Here is a 17,495-nt window from a genome sequence, read left to right on the forward strand (position 1 = left end):
TTATGAACCGTAGGTAATGCAGTTCGACTAGGTTAGTTCGATCGAAAATCTGACTTTATGAATGCAGATAACGCTTTTCTCAGTTGACTGACGTTTATGAACACACCCTATTTTTAAGCTGTTTCTAATCTAAGTTTTAGTTTAAGTTTAAGTTTAAGTTTAAGTTTAAGTTTAAGTTTAAGTTTAAGTTTAAGTTTAAGTTTAAGTTTAAGTTTAAGTTTAAGTTTAAGTTTAAGTTTAAGTTTAAGTTTAAGTTTAAGTTTAAGTTTAAGTTTAAGTTTAAGTTTAAGTTTAAGTTTAAGTTTAAGTTTAAGTTTAAGTTTAAGTTTAAGTTTAAGTTTAAGTTTAAGTTTAAGTTTAAGTTTAAGTTTAAGTTTAAGTTTAAGTTTAAGTTTAAGTTTAAGTTTAAGTTTAAGTTTAAGTTTAAGTTTAAGTTTAAGTTTAAGTTTAAGTTTAAGTTTAAGTTTAAGTTTAAGTTTAAGTTTAAGTTTAAGTTTAAGTTTAAGTTTAAGTTTAAGTTTAAGTTTAAGTTTAAGTTTAAATTTAAGTTTAAGTTTAAGTTTAAGTTTAAGTTTAAGTTTAAGTTTAAGTTTAAGTTTAAGTTTAAATTTAAGTTTAAGTTTAAGTTTAAGTTTAAGTTTAAGTTTAAGTTTAAGTTTAAGTTTAAGTTTAAGTTTAAGTTTAAGTTTAAGTTTAAGTTTAAGTTTAAGTTTAAGTTTAAGTTTAAGTTTAAGTTTAAGTTTAAGTTTAAGTTTAAGTTTAAGTTTAAGTTTAAGTTTAAGTTTAAGTTTAAGTTTAAGTTTAAGTTTAAGTTTAAGTTTAAGTTTAAGTTTAAGTTTAAGTTTAAGTTTAAGTTTAAGTTTAAGTTTAAGTTTAAGTTTAAGTTTAAGTTTAAGTTTAAGTTTAAGTTTAAGTTTAAGTTTAAGTTTAAGTTTAAGTTTAAGTTTAAGTTTAAGTTTAAGTTTAAGTTTAAGTTTAAGTTTAAGTTTAAGTTTAAATTTAAGTTTAAGTTTATGTTTAAGTTTAAGTTTAAGTTTAAGTTTAAGTTTAAGTTTAAGTTTAAGTTTAAGTTTAAGTTTAAGTTTAAGTTTAAGTTTAAGTTTAAGTTTAAGTTTAAGTTTAAGTTTAAGTTTAAGTTTAAGTTTAAGTTTAAGTTTAAGTTTAAGTTTAAGTTTAAGTTTAAGTTTAAGTTTAAGTTTAAGTTTAAGTTTAAGTTTAAGTTTAAGTTTAAGTTTAAGTTTAAGTTTAAGTTTAAGTTTAAGTTTAAGTTTAAGTTTAAGTTTAAGTTTAATTTATTTTACGTGTATTTATTTATATCTTTAATTATTTACAGTTTAAATGTATATTTATGGAAATAGGCATTCTATACAAACGAGGTTTTTACTGTTTAACTTTTAGTGGTGACAATGTGGACTTTGAGAGAATCTTACACAAGTACGCATGACCAACAAAATATTGGGATATTTTTGTGTTTCTACTTTTTTAAGGATGGGTTTTCTTGTTTTTCCAATGTAATGACACTTTCAGGACAAAACGTCAGTTTGGTTCAGTTCACTTTTGTCGTTGCCGTCTTCGTTATCCAATAGTTCAATAGTTTAAGTGCGGGTGGATTTATTTTCTCCTTTAGCGCAGTGGCGAAGGGAAAAGACAACTTGAAACTCAAACAAAAAAGAAAAAAAATATATCACAACATTTTTGATGTCACACAGACAATTTATCTCTTTTCGCATTAAAAAGGACGAAACGAATACACAGTGAGCAAGGAGTATTAGACATCATCACCTTAAAGTGGTTTTCCAACGTTATATACACCACCTACATTCCTTGCTATACATATACATAAATATATATGTAGATACCATTTTTCTTCTTCTTTTTTTTGTATGCATCCTTTGTCCTTTGCTGTACGTTTTTCTACTCATTACTCGTCGGTATTGTCACTAAGTCGCATATAGGTCCTTCTATACTCACAGAGGACGACGACGTTTCGCATAATTGCAAAAAAAAAAAAATATAATAGATCCTCGGTAAACTTAGACAAAAATAAAAGTTTAAGGACTATCTTAGTTCTTTGTTCGTAGTTATCCTTTTTATATGATTCCATGATCCGGGTGTGTGTGTAGTTGATGGTGTTTGATGTATATAAGTGCAAGTGGTTACATAAATAAATTATTGATTAATTAGAAGTGAAAGGAGTAAACTTAACAGTTTAATTGTGCAAAGAGAGACACCTCGTTGCTGCCGCACCTGCAAGGACGTCACACTTTGAAGAAAAAAGGAAAATCCGATTTGTGTTCGAAGGAAATAGTTTGTCGCAATTCGTACGTATTTTTCTTTTTGTTATAGATTTATGCAGTAAATTGCTAGAGACATATCCTTTGAAGGATTTAAAACTAACCCAACCAATTGGGGTTTAATCACATCGCATCGGTTCATTTAGAGGTGTCATGGGAACTTAAGAATTATGCAATCAGCTGTTTCGAGGGACATTTTTGTTTCTTTTTTTTCGTTTTAATGCAATTGTCCTGGATTTGATTACTTTTTTTTATTAAAAATCGATGAAATAACTTTCTGTGTGTGTTCTCTGTGCCGCAGTGTCCTTCTGAGGCAATTTTCGTTGTGTAATTTGACATAATTTAATTTAAAAGTCATGTCTGTCAGGTTCTTATGCAATAGACATAAGCAGAAGTAAGGAAGGAAGGAAGTAACGAAGGAAAGGACAAAGTTCTTCTATGTTTCCTTTGATCTTTCTTGATGCGAGTTTTGCATTAATAAATAACATTAGATAAATTGAAGCTCTTAGAATTCGACAATTATTATTATCTTCTCGTACTACAGGCTTCATGAAGTATAAGTTTATTCACTTTGGTGAGACATTAATCAATAAAAAGATGACAAGTCTAAGGCTTTGATGGTGTAGGGTATGTATAAGTATAGATATGGGAAGTTGAAAACAAAATCGGTTTATGTGAAGTTGATAACAACATCAAAAACGATTCGAAGAAAGGACGACAAAGTTTTTTGTGGGTGGTGGAATGCTACTCCTTTATTTTTTGGCAACGGAGCCAAAACGCGCCTCACGCACAAAGATAGCAAATCCATTTAACCGTTTCACATCATCATCCTTCTAAAACTATCCTGATGTTTTGAAATAAGCCAGTAAGAAGAAGTCAGAACAAGAACAATAGTAGCGCGATCCTTTGTTCGTTGTTCTGTCATCATCAGCCGGGTGTAGCTTCTGGTTATAGGTTTTCCTTCTTCTTCTTCTGCATACATATAAGTATATAAGAGTAGACAAGACACGCATATAGTGGATAGGGAAGGTACTTTCTTTATAATACAAAAGGTTTCCATTGTTTGCTCGGTTGTCAATAACAACAGAAGTTTGGACACAAACATGAAGAGTCAACCACTAAGGTACCCCAGACTTGACAACTCCATACAAAACTCCAGCCGCCATCTCCTTCACGCCACCCGGCCGCTCGCCTCTGCCGCTTTCACCCTCCTCGCCGCCGCCGGCTTTAAAACTGTAGACTATGATGAGCGACTTTCTCGATGATGGTGAATAGACACATGTCATAATGTCGTTTGGCGACAACGACAACGACAACGAAAACAACAAGGACGAAGAATCATCGAGGAAACATTCTCGGAAAAGTGTTTTCGTTACTTTTGTAAAATGTGTGCAAGCAAAAAAGGAGTTTGTATGAAAACAGGATGCAAAAGCGCCTCGCCGGGGAATCGGTTTTATAATGGCATGAGGTTTTTTAATGGGGCCCAACGCCAAGACTGCTGGCGCCAAACAGGCCGGAAATGACTAAGAGAGGTCTTCTTTTCTGAACTCTGAGGCTTGAGGGTGGTTCCATTTTTATTACTCTGATAAACTTTCATGGTGAATTTTCATTTTTTGGTAAAAGTTTGTATGGCATTTTATTTTTATTTTTGTTGTTGTTTCTGTTTTTGGGTTTACTTTTATATAAAATCGATTGAAAATATTTAAACACAGAGGAGCAGAGCGGTGGTGGTATGGAAAATGCGGAGAATTCCTTTTTGTATTCATTCAAAATGAAAAGAATGTACAATGGTATAAACTTTTGCAAATGAAAATGTGCGTAGTGTTGAAGGACAAAGACTCATTACTTAGAAAAGCATAATAGGACTAATTTGTTGTGTTTAGACAGAAAAAAAAAACTTTCCAGACTGGATGATCAATTTGTAACAATAAAACTTTTAAGCGGAGGAAGAGCCTTTAGTTGAGGAAAATATGTTGGGTTTTTCTTAAGAAAAAACCATAATACATTAAATATTTTTGAAGGACCACTTAATAATAGTTGTGTTTTGAGGGTTTTGAGAATAATTAATATCATTTTAGCCTCATACCTAACATGAAGGGTTTAAGCAAATTATTCTTACTTTTTACTATATAAACTTTGTAAATTTTAATAGCTTTTTGGAGGGACCCTACAACTGGTACCATTTCTAAATTTTTACGAGAGTCTTATTTATTGGATGTTTTTCAATTATTCATGCCAATCACAAGATCCCTTCGGAGAAATCCCCGAATGAAAAATTCAGCTACGAATCACGAAAAAAAACAACCAGAAGATCCGAAGGGATTTGAAAAAAGCATTGCCTGATTCAAGAAAATCAGCGTCCATTTTCGAAATCAGCTGTTTTATGTCGAAAAGAGTAATCAACACACCAGAAACTAAACTCCCTAAAATTAAAAAAAATCCCTTAAATTTCCCCAAAAATCATTTTAAATTTTTTTTTATTTTGAAAAAAATTCAGTTTTGAGACTAGAATAGGTTCTTATCAACTTTTTACATTGATGTGATTGAAAATTTTATATGAAACTAGGTACCAATTTTACTACTGTATAAAACTAAAACATTTTCGTCTTCAAGTGAAAAATCCCCAAATGAGTATGTTTATTAATGGTCTGGCGACACTGTCCTCTTTGTCAGATTCATTGAGTCAAATTCAATGTCTGGTTTCCGGTACTTCATACAGTTTATTGTATTGGTGTTTATTTGTCGTTTTCGACCTTTAAAATCGTAAATAAATACAATTATAAATAAAATATAACAAGACTAAGTTGAAAGAACTAACATTTTTTTCAAATAACTGATTTTGTAAGTCTACGAAAGAAAAAACTTGTCGTAGAAAAGGACAACATATTTCAAGTTTTTTCGGGGCTGGTGATACCAAATTCTACGAATTTCGAATTTCGTACCAGATTTTCCACTTAAACTTTTGGTACACCATGTACTGTACATATACTTTTAAATTGTCGGTGTTCATTCAAGTTTAATTGCTGTTTTTAGGAGAATAAAAACAATCTTGAAATAAACTAAACCTTAATTTTGTATTCAAAAATAATAACATTTATGATTTTATACTATTTATTAGGGACTATCAAATACAAATAGATTTGAAAGCTAGCATTCCTCCTTCCCCTCTAACTATTGTCCAATTGCACTTACTTCCCTTCTTTCCAAGGTCATGGAAACGTTCATCAATTTTTAGCTTAAGGAATATCTTGAAGAACGGAAGCTTCTTAATGACCGACAGTATGGCTTTCATTGCAATAGGTCCACTGGTGATCTCATGGTTTATCTCACAAAACAGTGGAACAAATCTGTACATAGTTTTGGAGAGAGTAAGATTATTGCAATTGATATTTCAAAGGCATTTGATAGAGTTTGGCATCAAGCTCTCTTATCGAAAATGAGTGCTTTTGGAATTGATGAATCTCTTCTTTGTTGGGTTAGAAATTATTTTCGGACCGTTCAATTCAAGTAGTATTGGACGGGTTCTGATATCCACAATATAAACGCTGGTGTGCCCCAGGGCTCTGTTTTGTCTCCGACTCTCTTCCTTATATTAATAAATGATCTTTTTTATGAAATTTCTAATCAAGTACATTGTTTCGCTGATGACAGTACCCTCTGCTTTTCATATTCGTTTTTAGATTCTCTTATTCTTCGGATTTGAACTACCAACGGCAGCGTATGATAAGCTCATTAAATTCTGATCTTGACAGCATTTTACAATGCGGAATCAAAAACCTTGTAGAATTTAATGCTTCGAAAACTCAATGCTGTCTATTGACGCAAAAGCGTAACCCTCTCCCAATGCCACTATCCGTGGGTGGTACTTGCATCGAAGAGATCAGCCATAGTTCTAATTACAACCAGAAAAGATCAAGAACAATTGGTTGAACAAAAATAAACCAACACAATTTTCTGAAGTTGAAGAAAACTAATGGCTAAATCACAAACACGCTTCAACTTCGGCTGCGTCTGCGTTACGGTGGGCCTACTTCGAGGTTGCTTTGAATGACATTTCTATTATCTCATCCCTCCAAAGAGTAAATATTTAGTTTGTTGTTTGTTGTTGTTGTTTATAGCTGTTGAGCTGTCAGACAAAGCTAATGTTCAGATAATTGAACTGGAGCTTCCGTTTGGATTGTCAAACGAAACGTGAGCTCGAAGCTCCATTGTGATAGCATGCATTGAATTCCTATGGCTGAACTCGTAAACGTCATGTGAAGCCGAAGCTGAAGCGTGTTTGTGATTCAGCCATAAATCTGTTATAATATTAATAGTAATAATAATAATTCTTCGCTAAACATGAACTTGAACTAAATTGACTGAAATATGAAAAACATCTACAATACTAATGTTTTGAATTCCTTAGGAAGGTAATTTCAATTCCGGTCCAATTTCTCAACGTTTCAAGCCCCCTAGAATCTAAATAAAAGGTCTTTGGAGAGATATCCGTACGTCCGTACGTTTGGGATACCTTCTTTCGTAGAAAATATTTTAAGAACAATTTAAGATATTGACTTCAGTATTGTCTTAGAAATAATACTATTGTTACGAAGATCGCGAGCAATTTTCGAGAGATAATATGACAACCTGACATTAAACTAGAAAAATCAAGAAGAAAACCTTCAAACCTTATTATAAAAGTTATAACAATACCAAAAGATGCAGAAAAGTATTTAGCTAGCAAACAAAAAATTATACGACCGAAAAGAAAAAAACGTTTCTGACATCTGGTAAACTTTTAAGGATAACTTTAAGGAATACCCCTTTTTAGAAAATCCCATCTTCTAAAATACCGACTTTTTGATATCCCGTCTTTTAAAATCCCGCTTATTCAAAATCCCGATCAATTACAATCCCGCTTTCTATCATCCCGTGAAATTCCGAAAATCCCTTTAACAATAGGAGTCAAAGGTTTGAATGTAAAATTACTTCACTAAAACATAATAATATCGTAATTTGTTTGGTTTTTACTGTACAAAAACATTAATTTTTGTTTTTAATATATACTCTTTCACAAAAAATATGCATCCTACAGCAAATCTACCTATCAATTACGAATTTTTACCGCTCTAGTTGACTTGAGTTTGTTTCTTTGATTTGTTTTAGTTTATATTTTTATTTATTGATATGTTTTATTTGTTAAAGGTTGCAATAAAATGAACCTAGCAACATATCTCATTTTTAATTTGTTTTCTAACAAATTAATACAAAAACGGGATTGTAAGAAACGGGATTATAAAAAATCGGGATATCGGACCCAACGCACATTTTAGGAAATTCGAAAATTTTTGCAAAAAATACAAAAAGAGGCTGGGATGCGACCCACACTGATAACTTCTCATCCCGTCTGTCGATTTGTCTTGCCTAAAAGGTTTGTAGGTTTTCGTGTTGTGTTAAAAAAGTTGTCAATTGAAATTCAAACAATTTTAAAATTAATAACAATATTTTGCATAATGATGAAAAAGGTTGATTTTTTATAACGAGATTTTTTAGTCGTTAACCAATTTTTACCAATTTTAGTAGCATTTCTTAAAAGTTTGTATTTCTTATATAAACAAATACAAATTGGATGAATAAAATTAATTTGTAGTCAATACTTACTTACTTAGTTAAGGTGGCGCTACAGTCCTGTGTGAACTAGGGCCTTACCCAATAAACTTCTCCATCTAGCTCGGTCCCTAGCTAGATGTCTCCAGTTTCGCGCTCCAAGTTGGGTGAGGTCACCTTCCACTTGTGCGCGCCACCTGATCCGCGGTCTTCTTCTACTGCCCTGTCCTGTGGGTGCTGATTCGAAGACTTTCCGGGCCGGAGCATTGGTTTCCATGCACTCCTACGTGACCCAGCCATCTTAGTCGTTGGATTTGTACTCTTCTGGTTAAGTCTACGTCGATGTACAGCCCATACAGCTCGTCGTTCCATCTTCTCCTCCACTCTCCTTCGATGCATACGGGACCGTAAATCACACTAAGAACTTTCCTCTCGAAGCGACCCAAGGTGCTTTCATCCGCTTTTGTCACGGTCCATGCTTCTGCACCGTATAGCAGGACGGGGATGATAAGGGTCTTATATTATATTTGGAGTCAATATCTTCTATTTTTCACGAAATATCGAGAACCAAAAAACAATTTTTAAAAAAATTTGAGTACTTTAGATTTAATACATAGATTTTATTTTTTTTAAAGAAAAAACAGACTTATGGATTTGTATAAAAATTTACTGAATGTCGAAAACAATATTTTCTGTGAGATAAAATACTTTTGATGTCAATATTTTTAATTTTTGAAAACATATTTGAGTCGAAAATCAATGTTTACCAACTTTTATTATTTTTTTTAGGTTTTATATTTTGTAAAAAAAACTGTCAGTTCGATTTCTCTCAAAATCTTAAAAAATTGCACAAAATTATTTTGGAGATAAAATCAATTTGTATTCGTAAAACTTTCGAGGTGACAAATTTTTCTTTTTCATTTTGTTTGATTTATAAAAAAAACCGTTTTTCCAAATAAATATTTGTTTAGTATCCCATTCCAATATATCATATAAAATTTAATTCAAGTCTCTAGCTTCATTGGTTCTTGAGATCTCCTTTCTGCATCTTTCTGCCTTATTTTCTATATAACAACATGTATTTAAAGTCTATATCTCTTTTGGTTCTTGAGCTATGGGTACAAACGCACGGACGTACGAACGTACGTACACACGCACGCATAGACATCTTTCTAAAAATCTTTTTTTTCGACTCTAGGGACCTTGAAACCTCGAAAAATGTCAAAATTTTCGAAGACATCAAAAATGGAGAAACTATCTGAAGAGAAAAGAAACTGAAATTAAAAAGAGAAATGTTCTAATTGCCAGTCTATTTAAATGTAAACTTGACGAAGTTCTAAAAATGAATGTAGTCCTAGAGTAGTTTTCCCCGGTTTATCGTTTTGAGTTTCTTTTAAAATGTTTTAAACTCGAGGTTTTCCTTTTCATCAAATGAAATCTGTAAGACTCGGTTTAAACTTGTTTTTAAGTTATAGGAACCTTAGATTTCACTTGAATGGAACTGAGTGCTAACCAATTTTTGTTTCTTATTTTTGACTGTTTGGAAAACCGTCCATAATAATAGGAATTATTATTCCCATTGTTTTGCGTAGTATACATTTTCTAAAAAATGCTCCACATATGATCGTCATAATATCTTAGGCCCCCTATTCGAGAGTCTAATAAATCGAAGTTCCATCTTAATTTCAAATCTACGTCAGAGTTCTAATACTTTTTGACTTAACGCGAAATTAGAATATATCCAACTTTGTACTTTGTTAAGTGGTCGTAAGATCGATATTTTAAACTGATACAAATTTGTTCGAAACACTATCACTTAGTTCACAGAAATAATGAGCTTAGTATTTTCCTGGAAATATTTAAACCTTGAAATTCTTACTGCATTTCTATCCCTTTTCATAACAAATCTCATTCTTATATTTTCTTTGCTTAGCAAAGAAAAACAAATTGTCCAAAAGATTCACCGGAGTCGTACACTTTCAGATATAAAACCTACCGCAAAATGAACTCGAACTAATTCTTAAGTATTTTATAAGTCAAGTGTGTAAAAGAGAAGAAGCAAGATCTTACGATTGAATCCCGTGATGATGAATGATGAATTAAAACGAGAAATTAAAGAGTCATCATCTGCAGTATTGTGTATCTATAAAATCAAAACTTGTCGCAGAATAACACAGTTACAGTTGCAAAAGAATCTTAAAAGCGTAAACATCATTTAATTCTGTCGTGCTCGATTTATTAGATACTTTATAGACACTGCATAAGACAATTAAATTGATGAAATAAAACTACTGCAGTTTATCAAGGTAGGATTTAATATTGTGTTTAAGGATTTGTATTCATGTAAACGATACTAATGTAATAAAACATTAACAATTTGAGTAAAAAATCAGAGAAATTGTATTCCAAGATAGACCTAAATTCATTAAGCTTCTGATACCCATACCTATATTTAATTAGTAGACATGTGAATTACATGAGTAAGACATTTGTTGACATTTTGATATACATGTATGTATGTAGATCATCTTATATTTATTATGGTTGTGCATACTTTGGGCAGGTTCCAACAACATAAGGGACTTCATTTGCAGTCAACTACATTTTTTTAACGTATGTATATTTTGACTAAGGCAGCAAGTTAGTTTTTCAAGTGTCACAAATTGCAAACTTGGAACTTTACTTCTCTAACCTCTGCCTTCCGTTCATCGTACAAAAACTTTTAAAAATATTATTGTCTGCAAAACACTCCTCAGGTAAGCTACAAGTCATTACGATTTGCATTTTGAATTGTAAGGAAATATTTCTTATTTCTTTTCGAGTTTGACAAGAATCCGTTTACACAAAAGATTAAATGAAATTGTTCAGAAAATAAATAGTTCATAAAGTTGAGCTTTCAGTTGAGTGAAAAAACATCATCGATTGTCATTGTGACAGAAGCTGACTTGACTTGATAGTTAGTGTGCTATTACACGATGCCTGACGACTCAGGCGAAAAAGAAAGCAGATATGAGAAAATGAGATGCAAACAAATTTTCGGTGAGTCTCGGGCAAATTTTTAGTAGACTTACTTTGACGTTTCTTTTTTATCATATTCGATTTTCTTGTTGCTGGGGTAAACAACATCGAATTTGTTTGAAAACCATTAAAGTGTGTAACTCCATAGTAGCAAATTTTACAGGGGAACAAAAAAAACGATCCTAGTTTTATAAATTTTACTTAACTTCAAAAACTATTGAAAAATAAAAATTAAAGCCAACGAGAAAGAGCATTAAAAACAAAACAAACAATAATTGTCTTGATTTGAATTGTTTGAGGGAAGGCATGGGGCACGAGTCATAGCGCTTTCCTCACCTAATACAAATTTATACCTAAGGAAAGACAAAAGTGAGTCGTGAGTCAACGTGTAATAGGGGACTTAGGAAATTTTTTCTTGACTAACTTTGCAGTCATCTTTCCCATGAAGTTGCCTTAGTTAAAAGGTAATTTTTTGGCAGGTGGCCAATCAGATACTAGAAACTTGCCTTACTTTTAAGCCCCCTATGTCGCCTGAACCTGCCCTTTGTCTCGCCGTAAGTTTTGTTCCTCACACAAACACGTCTTATTCAAATAATAAACCAGTTATAAAAATTATTGTTACGATATTTATTTTGTATTAAATTGACATTATAAGTTGGTAGGAAATTATTCAAATAGGTCACCTTTAGCCTTGAAACACTTTATTAAACACTTCGGTCATTCATCTGTAGCTGCAAGCACAACTTCCAAGAAAAGCAAAGTTGCTGACTTCACCAAATCTGCTTTAAAAGTCTCAAAATTAAGGTGAAGCTTACAGGAAGTCTTCTCCTCAAAGACATTCTATAGACGGTAGTCCAATGGATTAAGATCCAGGCTGCACGAGGGCGAATCTTCAACGGTGATAACCCACGGTAAATTGTCCTTAAGCCAAAGTTGGGTGGTTTTTGCCTTTTGGGCCGGCTGGCCGCGTAGGCCTTGCTGAAAATTCCAGCGCTTGCTTACAAACAAGGTGTTACATAATTCTTCATAACCTTATATAAAATATCGCTCTGATAGTTTGAAGCACGTGTTTTCACTTCATGATCACAAAATGGAAATTTGTAACACGGTCCAGCCTTTTCAACATCTTCCTTGGAGCTATGGGCGTTAATCCTCCTATTTTGGCTATTAAATGTTGAAAATGTTCTCATCTGTGAAAAGAATGTTTCTATGTCCTCTGTGTGCGTGTTTTAAAGCAACACATTTGATCTTGTCGCTTTTTCTGAGCCTTAGGTTTTGTTTTATATAAGACGTGACATTGTTCTTGTGGGTATTTTAATTGCTCGAGCCATTACTCTTGTAGTTTCTTAATATCAACGTTTTTACTATTTGTAAAGATATAACTTCACAACATGCATTGTTCCTAGAGACATTGTTGAAGTGTCAAGTAGTAACGATTTGTAACGATTCACAATTCAACTCGGCATCTAAGTACTGAACCGTCAAAATGAAAGATTTCGTTACACGGCGTTTTTTTTTAGTTCAGAGCATAGCCCGGTGTAAAATGCTGAACGCAAGCAATTTGATATTTCAAGCCGTGAAATAAAAAAAAAATCATCGTCAAAACAATAAAAATGGCGAAAGAGGCTGGTCGCTCTAGTGCAGAATGTTAGATAATTTAGAAAAAAATAATTACATATAGCATTTTTATGAATCAAATTTATTTCAGACGTCAAACGCTTAGACCGTTTTTGTAATTCTTGATTAACAAATATTTACGTTTGACAGTCTGAAATTTGACATTTCAAATCTTGGCAGTTTAGTGCTCAATTTTTTTCATAATTAAATCAGACGGTTCTGAACATAATCTGCTCAGAACTCTACTCTGTTTGCTCAGACTCTGCTCAGTGCTCAGCTCTGATCTAAAATAAAAACGCCAACAGACAAGTTTTTGGCTTGGGAAAAAATAATGAATTTAAAAGTTATTCGTCATTTTAATCGAACACAAATTTTCATTATACAATAATTAATAAATGTTTTCCGTTTTGGTTTTCATAATTTTCTTTACAAAAAAAACATGTCTTATTATTTATCTTATCAATTTTTATTTAAATTCTCAATCAAGTCAAGAGCAGATCCAATTTTTATTATGTTATTTATTTTGCGTTTCAAAGTTATATTAATTATTTATTTGTATACATTTTTGATATTAGTAGATTGACAGATCAAAAATTTTTTACAGTTGTCATTCCTAAATGGTCTAACAAATTGCAACAATTCGTAACAATGACATAACAATTGTTCAAAAAAGAACACACCAAGGCTATCTAGTAGCTGTCATTTTTGTAGTTAACATATTTTGACATTTGGCAAGTAAAAAGTAAACTTTAATGAGAATATGTGATAATAATTTTTTAATGGAAGGTTTCAAAGAAATGTATATTTTCAAAATTCATAACGTCATTTAATGCGTCAACGTATAAGACTTGTCGTTGGTGTGTATGGGTTAACGAAATATTTATGCAAAGAAAGGAACTGATGATATGAAATTACAACCCATCAAATGTTTCTTTTCATAAAACTTCCAAATTTTTGAGAAGTAAAACGTTGATTTTGAGTTATAGGCACCGATTTTTCATAGAGTTTTGTATGTTGTTGTGACTTCGGTATTAGGTCGGGACTCTGTTGAGGTTCCCGGCTACAATAACAGCGGGGAAGCAGGCTGTGATACCTCTGGCTGAGGTTCAGTATCATCTTCTTGGCTGGGACTCCATATTTCATTTGTTTTGCTAGAAATAAAAGCGAGTCGTAGTTATTTGAAAAAAATATCTGAATAGCTAAATAGTTGTCGGCTGGGTTTCGTGTAAAGAGACAGTTAGATACAAAAAACCATTGTATAGGCGATCCTTGGTAAAAGTATTTAGCTGTGTTCATTGCTCTGCAGTTCATAGGTTCGTTCAACACATTGCACTTAGTGTACTCTTTTTGGAATTGATCCCTTAAAATACTCCATTTTTTTCTTTATATCCGGAACAGTCAGTTCCATCTCTGAAGAAACTTCGGCCCATAGCTGTTTACCAGTGCCTTTGTGGTTATAAGTTTTTGAAAATTTATTTCAGAGAGGTGACCTGTTGTGAATACAATTAATTAATTTTTCGTTATATATTATTTTCGTGAACTTTATGATATGAATTGACCCGACAACAGACGAAAGATCCAAACATGTTATACGATGACGCCGCTTTCGGCTGATGACGGTTTAGGTACACGCGAGCACTTTTAATGCTTCGAATTCGTTCCCAGACCTTAAAGATATAATTCAATATTTTTAAATGAATCGAAAAAGACGTCTCGTATATGTATAAAATAACGTGTTTGTACATTGGATGATTAGAAGTTCATTCAAATCACGTAATGTTTTCAAAATTTAATTTTTAAAACTTAATAATTTTAAAATTTTAATAATTATAGGTTCAAGGGTTTCACATTCTTCATATTGGTATTAGTTCACCTACAAACATTTTACAAAAATAAAAGGTAGAAACTCAGTAATCAATATTTTCCAAGAAACTGATATATGTTCACATACTTATAAGTAATTGGAGACCTCAATAAGGTTCTTAGATTTGTCAAACGTTCTGTAGTTCCATGTAACGGTGAATGAATTAATTCGTGGAATATTTTAAGCTATCCACAATAAATCACAAAATACGGGAATTTTATTGAACCAATTAATGCAATTACGTATCACTAAAATAAATAGATTATATTGCTATGCACAACTGGGTCGAACAAACTTGCTCATTTATGCAAAGAGTCTTTAAAAATAATTAATTAAGATTTAAAAATGTTCCTCGGAGAAAAGGTTGTTCTCACAGATTTAAACGCCATTAAATTTCTCAAAAAAAACTTTAATTTTTCAAAAAATTAATTTGAAAATCGTTAGTGCGGCTTTTTAAAATTTAATTTTATATATATAATTGGTTTGAATTAGATTTGAACATATTTTTAGTATGCATGTATTTAGATCTTAACATACGTTTTGGGTGATTATAGAAAAGTTGGGTAACTTTTAAGGGTATTTCGTTTACGATAATTATTAAATTAAACTTCTACAAATTCGGGTGTATATGATAGCTATAGCTAATCTTATTAATATATTGTTCCAAATCGGGCCAAAATAACTGATACATGTTATACGCAGTTTTGAAAGTAATATCATAAAATTTAATAGAAATTAGTAAAAATCTCTTAGGATTTTATAATGATCACTTCAAATCACTTAGTAACAATTAAAAATAATTATTAATATGTATTCCTGGAAGAAAAAACTTGTCAGTTTCCAAAACAGACTTCTGACATTTAACGTAATGTTATTCACTTATCTTTTACTACTTTCACATAGATTTATTAAATATTTCTAAGTAATAAACAAATGTATAAACAAAATCTTAAAATATTCATCTTAATTACTAATGATCATGAAATGAAGAACAATAACAATAAACCTGACACAGGACTGACGAAAAAGACGAGATTTGAGATTATAATCAGGACTAATGTTTTTTTTTGTAATTTTGAATATCAACAAACTACATTTTAACAAATCAAAGTCTAATATGTATACATAAAAATAAACTTTAGATAAACAACAAAAATACAGACTTACCATAGGGCTGACATGTTGACTGGCTTAGCACGTGTATAGACAACAAACATAACCCAAACTCTGGTACAGTTATGGTGGCAGTAAAATTGTGCGACTCGCAACTAACTTCATTACAAACATTAAAATTTAAATTGGGGTTTGACGTTGAGTCGGCGATATTTCGCACGAATTTCAAATTTAAATAACACACAACGGACTGACGAATGAAATTAAACACAACATTTCTATTTTTTTTAAATAAAGTGAAGAACACTGGATTATAAAAGTTTTAGTATATATTAAGCTTTATACATTACAGATTGTAGTAAATTGATAAGTTTTCTCAAATCAATGATAATGTTTATTACACTGTCATTTAACCAAAGAATTGACGTTTTAAGAACTAATTGTGTTCGTTTAGTAACTTGTATGAAAAATGAAGAATTGAAATTGGGTGACTAAAAAGCGCCTGACGCTAATCGACTTAAGATCTTAATTTCCAAATTTGAAATCAATAGACACATTGGCCTTGGGGGCAACGACAGGCAGAGGGATGGAATCGGGAGACCCACTTTTTTCGACTTCTCTGCCATCATAATGTCATGTTTGATTAAAACCTTGAGGTCGAAATTTCTTACAAATTCAATACTTGCCATATAGTTCCTATACATTTGATGACGCAAGAACAAACATTTTAGCTGCATTCGGTCAGATTTTTTTAAATAATTGTTGTATTTTTGGTTTTTATTAAAACCTTAATTATTTTTGGGCTTACATATAACGTTAATGGCGATTTTGTAATACCTGTTTGATGTTGGCTTATCACCATCCATTAAATAGTAATAGTTTCACCCTATTTAAGTTTGATGAGTCACCTGCTGAATGTTTAACTATAATAATGAACACAAAAGGATTCATTATCAGGTTTATTATGTTTTTATTTCTCAAAGGTATGAACCTACTTTTATGGTATATAAAAAAATCCGAACTGCATAATAAATTAAGATAACATATTAACGTTTAACAGAGAAACTAATCTATGAGTTCATTACATGTCTTAATTACTTCATTAAATGAAATGAGGACATTGGTATTTTTTCATTGAACATTAATGAGGATTTTTTTTAATTAACAGGAAAAAATAATGCAAACAAATCAGTTTTCAACTCGAGTAACTGGAATTAGTGAACTGTGATATTCCCTTTGGGTTAATCTAAATTAAAACACTCGAGCCCTTTTATTCAAGTGTTGAAAATACCGTACAAAATTGTATGAAATACACTAAGAAATGTTGGGTGCGAAAAACCAAAAAAATTTGATAAAAATGATAATAGCGTCAAATAAAACTTACTTTTTTTCATTCGTATAGTAAACGTAATGTAATGACAGCCTAAGTTTCGTGATTGAAAAGTAACATTACAATAAAAAAATAAAAGACATTTGTTTTTAAATATTATAATTACTTGCGTAGCAAATAATAGGTCCATTCGCGTATTTTCTGCTCTAAAATCCTTTATACAAATATTTTAAAGAGTGGGGGAAAATTCTCTCACAAAAATTCTCTTCAAATAAGTAAGCGAACGGGAAAACAACAATTTTTTCCTACAATTTGACTGTTAAAAAAAATATAAATTTTGAAACATCATCGTTTCATTTTGTGTTTAGAATTTATTTTTTTTTTTCGTAAACTTGATTAAATTCAAACTTGAAAATTGCAATCTTGTTGCTTTTCTTTGGAAAAGAATTTTTAATTTTATAAGTGACTGCAAAAGCGAGCAATTTATTTTATTTATTTGAAGTTCTATCAAATTTGACACTTTTCAGAAATCAGCTCAAAGAAATTTCTTGTGCTGAAATTCGTACGTTGGGAAATATTTTACTCTCTCAAAAACTCTACTAAAATTTTGAGTTCGCGAACAGAATTTTGTTAAATTTCGTAATTTTTCGTAAAGTTAAACTGTTTAGGA

The 17,495-nt window shown here is 31.3% G+C and overlaps 1 protein-coding gene across 1 annotated transcript in view; it reads left to right on the plus strand.

Moving 5' to 3' along the window:
• Positions 1-1,536: 1,536 nt before the first annotated feature.
• Positions 1,537-17,495, plus strand: part of LOC129938990 (uncharacterized protein CG3556) — a 30,576-nt gene continuing 14,617 nt past the window's right edge. Inside the window, exon 1 of the mRNA XM_056046836.1 lies at positions 1,537-2,321. The gene's annotated coding sequence lies outside the window, so the exon portion shown is untranslated. The remainder of the gene's footprint in view (positions 2,322-17,495) is intronic.

This window comes from Eupeodes corollae, chromosome 1, assembly GCF_945859685.1.
Source record: "Eupeodes corollae chromosome 1, idEupCoro1.1, whole genome shotgun sequence".
Classification (NCBI taxonomy): domain Eukaryota; kingdom Metazoa; phylum Arthropoda; class Insecta; order Diptera; family Syrphidae; genus Eupeodes; species Eupeodes corollae.